The sequence below is a fragment of the Dryas octopetala genome, chromosome 6 (genome assembly GCF_963921425.1).
Source record: "Dryas octopetala chromosome 6, drDryOcto1.1, whole genome shotgun sequence".
Lineage (NCBI taxonomy): Eukaryota > Viridiplantae > Streptophyta > Magnoliopsida > Rosales > Rosaceae > Dryas > Dryas octopetala.
In genome coordinates this window covers 19,208,938-19,218,386 of record NC_141371.1, presented here as the reverse complement: position 1 = coordinate 19,218,386, position 9,449 = coordinate 19,208,938, and the positions used below count along the sequence as shown (strand labels likewise).

The 9,449-nt window shown below is 38.8% G+C and overlaps 1 long non-coding RNA gene across 1 annotated transcript; it reads left to right on the top strand.

The window, feature by feature from the left end:
- The first annotated feature begins 930 nt into the window (after window positions 1–930).
- LOC147283064 (uncharacterized) lies at window positions 931–3,620 on the top strand. The gene is made up of 3 exons (XR_015123112.1): window positions 931–1,445; window positions 2,128–2,184; window positions 3,310–3,620. It is a non-coding gene; the product is annotated as an uncharacterized LOC147283064 (long non-coding RNA).
- Window positions 3,621–9,449: the final 5,829 nt, after the last annotated feature.

Genomic DNA, 9,449 nt, shown 5'->3' with positions numbered 1-9,449 from the left:
GACCATTCTATTGTCCTAAAAGTTTTATGTAACTTAACAAACTGTGTAGGGGTGAACATCACCAAAACAGCTGATCACACACTCAACTAGTCCAACAACACTCAATCATTTCAATACAAACAATTTATTCTCAAGTAGGGTATATCATGGGCTTAAGCCTTTGCCGAAATGGCCTAAGCACATTCAAGTAATTTAATGAATGGTTGGTACGTAGCCCATTTAAAACTTTTAAAAGGAAACCAAATCATTCTTTCTTTGAGATATAGGCATATCCATTTTCAAAGATCAAAACTACAATTACACAAACATAAGTTACATTTAATTTTATAGATAACCATATGTTTTCTCGGGTAGAACATGGCAAAACAATCATACCACTACACTTTCATATCCAATCATGATTAATTTCATGAAATGCAAATGCATGTTTATTTAAATAACAATGCAAGCGTTCCTTTTTCTCCATGACATTGCAAACTTGTCAAAGTTTATAACCAGTGGACTTATCCTCTAATTTGTAAATTTAATTACTTTTATCCCTCATGTATTTTAAAGGATGTCGAATTGTATTTTAAAGATTTGAGATTTATTTAGAAAATAAAAAGGGTTTTAAATTTTTTTTTTATTTTCGTTTTAAATTAGGCTTGATCCAAAGTTGACTTTTAAAACTAGTAGGCTTTTGATTTTGACTTTTGGTCCGTTGGATAGGTCTCGAGTCCACGAGTTCATAGACACGTAGCACGCGTCAATCGGAGTTACAGTTTAAAAGTTACGGACGTGTGAAGTCAAGGACTTTAAAGACTTTTAAATTTGGGGTTTTTTAAAAATAAAAATAAAAAAAATTCAAAAACTTCTCCCCTTCTCTAGAACCCTCTATCTCTCTCTTATTTCACTCACTCTCTCTCTCACTCCCGCACTCACTTCTCTCTCTCTCTACCCAAGCCCACTCTCCCCCTCTCTTCTCTCACCGGCGCGACCAGAGGCCGGCGACGGGTCCCTTTCCTCGTCGCCGACACCCCCTCCAGATTTCCCCACTTTTCTCTCTCTCTCTCTGTCTCTCTCTCCCTCCCTTTTTCCTGCACCCACCTCTGCGCATAAAGTAGCTGCCACTGCAAGCCTCGCCGCCAGCCACCCCCTGTCGATCAGGCCACTGCGCGACCTTCCCTTGCCGGCGTAGAAACCACCTAGCAGCGACCCTTGGTCGCCCAGCCCCGCGTGCACAGAGATCAGCCAGAAACCCAGCTGCTGCCTCTCCCTCGATCTCGCCAAATTCTGGCCACCTAGGCTCACCGGCGACCTCCTCATTGGCCGACCAACACAGCCCAGCCCCCCTCCTCGCCGAGCAGCTCGCCTTGCACTCTGAAACATGCCAGCAGCCACCTGAAATGCCGCCCCTTTCTTTGCTGATTTCGGCCAAGCCCGACCCCCAATCATTGAATTTTCTGGTGGGTTTTCTTTCCTTCTTGATGGGTTTTAATCCTATTATGTTTTTGGTTGTCTAATTTGAGTTTTTGTGGAAGTTGGAGTGTGGGGGGGTTTAGGGCCATTCGGGTTTACCATGGGTTTTTGAGTAGGGGATTATTATTGGTGTGATTTTCAAAAATTTCATCTCTAGGAAACCCAAGTTGGTGTTAGAATTGAAAGTTTGAGAAGATTTGAGAAATTTTTATATATTTGGTAAAAATTTGGATTTGGAGCAGCCACTTTGGGCGACACCCACAGTAATTCTGAACCCCCACTGCCATTTGTGAATAAAGGATTATTTTTGGGCAATTGTTGGGTGAGTTGTTGATCTTGGCTATGTTGAATATGATTGGAGAAACCAAAATTGTTTTGGGACTAAAATTGAGACCTTGTTGATACCAAATTTCTCTAAAACGAGCTTTTCGACCGAATTAAGTCTTGAGCGGATTTTCTCGTAAGTTTAGGAAATTGTTTGGATAGTGGGTGATGTTGGTTAGAGCCGAGAAGCTTTGGGGTATTTGAGGAGGTGTTTGTGAGTTTAATTTGAACGTCATAAACCATCGAGTTAGAACGAGAGTCGAGTGTGACTTTAAGTTGAGCACGTATCTACATTTAAGTGTCTTGAGTCGAAACTAATTTTAATTCTTTGATTGTTCATTCTAGGCGACACGGTTGTGACTCGTGACGATCCGGCGGAGGATCGAAGCTAAGGCTATCTCTGTGAGTGGACATTTGTTTTTATAAGCATTTCCTAAACTTTATGAATTTATTTATTTTATTATCTTGAGTTTTAGTTGAGAAATAGTAAACTTGGGTAGACTTTTGATTTCCTAAAGAATCTATGAAAAGTTCACAAATTTTCTATTATGCTGAATATCTTACAATTGATTTTGGATTTGATAAATGGCGATGGATTTTAGTTTTCAAATGCTTTCATGAATAAGTTTAAAACATGGATTTAAAGGTTGGTTTTTTTGAGTTGTTGGATCTTGGAAAGGAAATCTAGTTCCTTATTTTATACATATGGTTTGTTTAATGTTTTGGGTATTATCGAAAAGTTTGGATTTGATTCATGTAGCTTAAATTTAATTTGAATAATACATTTTGAGCTTATGGATTTAAATGCGAAAAAGGGTTTTCAATGATATTTCTCTCGGCGGGAAAATGATTTATGTTTGGTTTTGAAAAATGGTTTTCAAACCACCCGTTGCAGTACCCTCCAGGTTATCAGATTGGATAACATATAGGCTTTGGGCCGTGTGTCGGGATGCTTCGCCCTTTGGGGGTTGCTCTCCGTGCACGTACGACGAGGATTGCCTACACGTGTTGGATTTTACTCCACACGTGTGTATGGCCAGGATATTGCCTGCACGTGTATGGATTTTACTCCGCACGTGTGTATGGCCAGGATATTGCCTGCCTGTGCGATGCAGGAATTCCGCACAGGTGTATGGCCAGGTTATTCAGGGTATATAGCATGGTGGAAAATGAAATTGGTATTTTCAAGGGTTTAAATATGGATTTTAAGTGAGAACTACTTTTCGAGATTTATAAGGATTTCGATTTTATTATTACTATGACTTTGTTAATTTTGATGGTTGGCTATTGAGAAATGAGTTTTGATGTATCTTTGCCTTGAGTCCCATTAGTTTTATAACACTCTTAAAGCTTGGAAATGGTTTTAAAACTGTGGGATTTCAAAGAGCGACGTGAGGTCTTAGAGTTAAATGTGGTTATAAAGGGTTTTCTAAAAAGATATTTAAACCTTTAGTTTCATTTTCATTAAACTGTCCACTCACTAAGTTATCTCACAGTTTTTCTTGTTTTGTCTTAATTTTCCCCCAGGTAGTAGTTTTGGTGGAGGTCGAGCCAATCACGTCAAGGCAGTTACATCCATATCCTTTCTCAGACACTGTAGGCGCCATTTAACCTTGTAAATTCCTTATAATAGAATAGTGGCTCTGGATACCACACTTAAATTCTTGGATGGCTTTTCTTTAAATTGTTGGGTATGAGACCCTTTTTGGTTGTGGTAGAGGTGGTTGATGTTTTAGAAGTGTTTTAACATGTCTTGAAATTTTTTGGTTAGTCTATTTTCAGGAGAGGTTCTACCGAATTTTCGGTAGGATTTTCCTTGATTTTGGATCCCACAGGACCCGTCCGGGTTTCAGGGTAGAAATTCGGGGGCGATCCTGTCACCTCATATCTTACTAAAAAGTAAGATCTAGATAGTGAAATATCCTTTCATTGAAGTAAATAAAAACCATCTACTTCCCTCTAGCATATTCTTAATTTTCATAACCAATTTCTAATGACATTTGTATGCATACCATTTAGGGAATTGAACTCAAGGATAGAGTAAGAACTCTGCCCCTTCATCTCTAACTAGGAAGTCCAAACACTTAAACCACATTAATGAAAGCATTCTTAATTCAAAATTTATGAATACAAATGTATGCCTTGGCGGCCCCCATGAAAGGTGTGGCTACTCTCAATGCTCCACATGTACATATGATGCTTTATAATCATGAAATGACTATTCATTTATATTCTCAATTTGATTCCTTGCACTTGTCATATACACATGCTATATAACTTAAACAAGTATAACACAATAAGAGTAATTAAATAAACAACCAAGTCTATGTTTAATCTCGGATCCGTAACCAATTAGCAAGTCCACATAAACATATATTTCGTATTGGTTCAATCCTCTTTTCCTCTTTTTAACTAATTCTTAAGTCCTTAAAACTTCCAAGCTTTAAAACATGGTAGAAATTTATTCCTTAATAGCTCTTAGGTATCACAAATTATGTATGCCCTATTAGTTTAAATCTAGGTGGTCTTGTACCTTTTTATGCAATATTAAACTAACATGTATTTGATTACTTTTTCAAAATAGGTAAATCTAATTTTATTAGAAACTTATTTCTTAGGTTAGTTCTTTTAAAACTAAACAAGCAGTCATAGTGATTCAATTATGAATTGATTTCACATAAGTCCTTTCATTTTAACCTTAGATCAACAAATTAACTTCTCCTATCTTAATAAGGCAAGTCAACATGCATTCCATGTTCAATTGATTCTTAGTTTCAAAAGCAACTAGATTACCACTTCCTATAAATAACATACAATTAACCAATAGATCATATTTTTCTTTTAAAGTTAATTTCTTAATTCTTTACAAGAATGGTAGCCAAGAAACACATCAAAATATCTTAAGATAACCATCAATCTGAACCAAGCATTCAAGGAAGTGTACACTTTTATTCATATAACTATGAATCAAAACATACTGAAACATAGATTTTGAAAAGGACTAGCTCCCCCTACCTCAATTGAAGCTTATTGCCCTTTGCTTAGCTCCACCAAATTGAAGATCAATCCCAAAATGTAAAGGGAATCAGATTTCACATTCTTAAATTCAATTGGGGCTTTCTAGGGTTTCGATGTCGTATTAGCTAAGTTAAGTGGCATCCGAGACTTCTAATCTATAAACATTCATCTTATGACCTCAAATAAGTTCTAAATCATGTATGGAAACATATTTGGAAGCTTAAAAGTCAACACAAAGGTTACACCATAAAAAGGGTATGCTGCAGCCTTGGTTTTGTTCAAAATCATGGGGTTTTGACAACTCAAATTCCATTCCAGAGGTAAATAAACTCCCTCGTGCTCATAGAACAATCTTAGGGGTGGTTTTTGACTTGTGTGAACCAACAATTTAGGCCAAAAAATATTAACATAAAAAATCACAGTTTTAAGGAAATGAGGAGTACCTGCTCACTGAATTTTATAAAATCACACAAACTGTAACGACCCGACCCAAATTTTCACTAGAAATTTAAATTTTTATGCTTTAAAGAGATTTTTTTTAAAGGATGTGGAATTGAATTTTAAAGATTTTGATATTTATTTGGAAAATAAAAAGGGTTTTGATTTATTTATTTATTTTTGTTTTAATTTAAGCTTGACTAAAAGTTGACTTTTAAAATAAATGGGTTTTCGACTTTGACCTTGGGTCCGTTAGATAGGTTTCGATCCCCCGAGTTCATAGACACGTAGCACGCGTCGAACCGAGTTGCGGTTTGAAAGATATAAACGTTCGAAGCGAGGGGCAATTTTGTAAAATTGACAAATTGGGTTTAAAAATCAGATATTTTTTTTAAGAAGTTTCTCTTTCTCTCTAGCATTTTCTAGAACCCTCCATCTCTCTCTTATATTCACTTTCTCTTTCTCACTCCCGCACACACTCTCTCTCCCCGCACTCTCTCTTCCTCTCTTCTCTTCGGCAACCTCCTGCACACACCAGCTGAGACCAAGTCCGGCCACCACCCGTCGACCCTGATCACCGGCGTGTCTCCCCGACGCTGGTCAGCTTGCCGGTTCTTCCTCCAGCCAGCCCCTGCGCGCGATCAACCCAGACACCCAGCCCCTGCGCGCGATCAACCTAGCCACCCAGCCACCCAGCCCACATCCGGCGACCTCCCCCTCAAGCCGACGTTCACCTCCCAGTCACCCTCTTTGCTGAGCTGCCCCTCTGCACGCGAAAACTCGCCAGAAAACCACCCAGCTGCCGCCTCCTCTCTTTGTCGGTTCCAACCACCTCCGGCCTCCATCCAACTTGTTTTCAGGTGGGTTTTCTCTCCCTCTCAATGGGCTTTCAATATCTTGTGTTGTGGCTGCTTAATTTTGAGTTCATATGGAAGATTGAGTTTGGGGATTTTGAGCCATTTGGGATTTATGAAATTTCAATTTTAGAAGGATGTTTTGTGGTTATTTTGGACGAAATTCTTCCCCATAAGACCTTAGAAATGTTTAGGATCAGAATTTTAGAAATAAATTTGCAGGAGTTTGAGTATTGAAAAGTTTGATTTGCAAGGGTTGGAACCCATTTCGGGTCTGCTGAGGATTTGCTGAGTCTTATGGAAATTTTGGTGTGGTTTTGGACAATCTCATCTTTAGGAAACGCAAAAGTGGATGTTAGATTTGAATGTATGAGAAGATTTGAGAAATTTTTATATATTTGGTTAATTTTGGGCTTGAGATAGCTACCTTGGGTGACCACCAATTTGGTTTCAAACCGCTGCTGATATGCCATAATTTTAGAATATTTATGACAATTGGTTGAATGGGTTATCGACATTAGTTATGGTGTTTGTGGTTAGGTTGAGCAGGGAAACTTTAGGGGTGGTTGTATAGGTGCTGTTGGTCAATTCGTGTAGGTCGTAAATCATCGCATAGGAACGAAAGTCGAGTGGGACGTTAGGATTAATACACACTCTTTAATTATCGTAGAACCAAGACAGATTTATGGTGTTGTCGTTTATTTTATAGGCGAGACGACCGTGGCTCGTGACGATCCGGCAGAGGATCGAAGCTAGGGCTATCTTTGTGAGTGGACCCTTCTTCTTTAAAATGATTTATGAAATTTGCATTTTTATTTTGGTTAATTGAATTTGTTTTAGAAATATTAACTGCGAGCGAACTTTGGTTTTCAAATAAATTTATTAAAGATTTCATTAATCCTATTATGCATGATAGCTTTAATTTGATTTGGGATTTGATGAAAAAAAATGTTGGATTTCGGATTTCATATGCTTCAAAAGTAAGTTTTAAAATATATATATATATTTACATGTTGGTTTTCGTGAGTAGTTGGACTTTGGGAAAGGAATTTAGTTTCTCATTTTATATACCAGGCTCATTTTATATTTCGATTTTGTTGAAAAGTATTAATATGACTTATGTATATCGAATTTGATTCGAATTACGTGTGTTGGCTTATGGATTTTAAGTTTCTTTTTGGGAAAGTACCATGATATTTATTCTCGGTGGAAAAAGGATTTATGACTTGGTTTGGAAAATGGTTTTCAAAATCCACTCTTGCAGTACCCTCCAGGTTATCAGATTTGATAGGTCTTTGGGACCCATCACGGCACACATATAGGCTTTGGGCCGTGTGTCGGGATGCTTCGCCCTTTGGGGGCTGCTCTGCGTGCACGTATGACCAGGATTGCCTGCACGTGCTGATTTATTCACACGTGTGTATGGCTAGGATATTGCCTGCACGTGTTGGATTCACTCCACGCGTGTGTATGGCCAGGATATTGCCTGCACGTGTTGGATTTACTCCACGCGTGTGTATGACCAGGATTGCCTGCACGTACTGATTTATTCACACGTGTGTATGGCCAGGATATTGCCTGCACGTGTTGGATTTACTCCACGCGTGTGTATGGCCAGGATATTGCCTGCACGTGTTGGATTTACTCCACGCGTGTGTATGGCCAGGATTATTCAGGGTATATAGCATGGTGGAAAATGGAATTGGTATTTTCAAGAGTTTAAATATGGATTTTAAGTGAGAACTACTTTTCGAGTTTTTTATAACGATTTCGATTTTATTATTACTATGACTTTGTTATTTAGATGGGTGGCTCTTGAGAAATGAGTTTTGATTTATCTTTGCTTTGAGTCTCATTAGTTTTATAACTCTCTTAAAGTTTGGAAATGATTTTAAAACTGGGGGATTTCAGAGAGTGACGTGAGGTCTTGGTGCTAAATGTGGTTTTGAAGGATTTTCCGAAACAGAAGATTTATTTTTATTTTCATTTCTATTAAACTGTCCACTCACTGAGTTTGTCTCACGATTTAGCTTGTTTTGTTTTAAATTGTTCCCCCTAAGTAGTAGCTTTGGTGGAGGTCGAGCCAAACACGTCGAGGCAGTTACATTCATCCCTCAAGTCGGACCGGGTAGGCGCCAGTTAATATTCTTGTAAAAATTCCTTGTATTAGGATAGTGGCTCTGATCATCACACTTAAAATTTCTAGATGGTTTCTCTTTAAAATTGTTGGGTCTGAGACCCTATTTGGTTGTGGTAGAGGTGGTTGCTCTTTAGAAGTGTTTTTAACAGGTTTGAAATTTCTGGGTTAGTCCATTTTCAGGGGAGGTTCTACCGAATTTTCGGTAGGATTTTCCTTGAATTTGGATTCCCGCAGGACCTCTCCGGGTTTCAGGGTGGAATCCGGGGGCGGTCCTGTCAACTTGGTATCAGAGCATTAGGTTTTAAATTCCTGTAGACTCGGCACCTCGTGCGCATCCTCCGGTGAATGGAAAGGTTTTCCTCAGCTTATATGGATATGCCTCCTCGACGTGGCCGACCTCAAGAAGTTGTGGTAAGTTTTGGGGGTATAGTTTATTCGATTAACGTGAGTGTTAGGACTACGGTAAGCCTATATTTCAGCCTTGACTCCTTAGTTCACGATCAGAATTTATTCTTCATTTTCATGGATACGTAAGGAATGGTGTGGAAGATGTAGTAATTAATGATACTTGAAGTTGCGATCATATTTATGTTGGATACATTTAGAGATCAAAGGGTTAATCAGAGTAGCGCAGCGGAAGCGTGATGGACCACAGAGACTAATCACTTGGAGCAAGACTTTTTGTTTCTTTCAAGTAAGGAGAAAGGTTATTTGCATTACGATGGTTAATCGTGCTAGTTGAGGATTTATGAGTCAAGTCAAGCAAATAAGTTAGCATACCGATCTTGAATTGTCACGAATGGACAACGTAATACACAATCATGCACTGATAACGATCCTAATGTCTCATCTTGATTTTTATGGACACGAAGACGCTCTCTCGTTACCTATTTGTGACGTATACTTCCATGGTACAATGATGAAATTTTAATGGATCACCTAACGAATTTCAGGGCACGTCATAACCATAATTTCGAGACAGGAGCTTGTGGCTCACCTCTGGATATCGACATAGCGACAACCTACCTCTGTTCGCATAAGAGAAGCGAGGTACAACATATAAGGAGAGATTAACTTTGGTCAAGTCTCTCGGTTGGATCATATATTGGAGGATTTTCGGGATTGGCCCCCCAACAGGGACAGACTTCAGGTGCCCAGAGTCAGGGGCAGAGAGCAGTGGAGACTGCAGGTGCTACGTCTAGTAGTGGAGCACGATC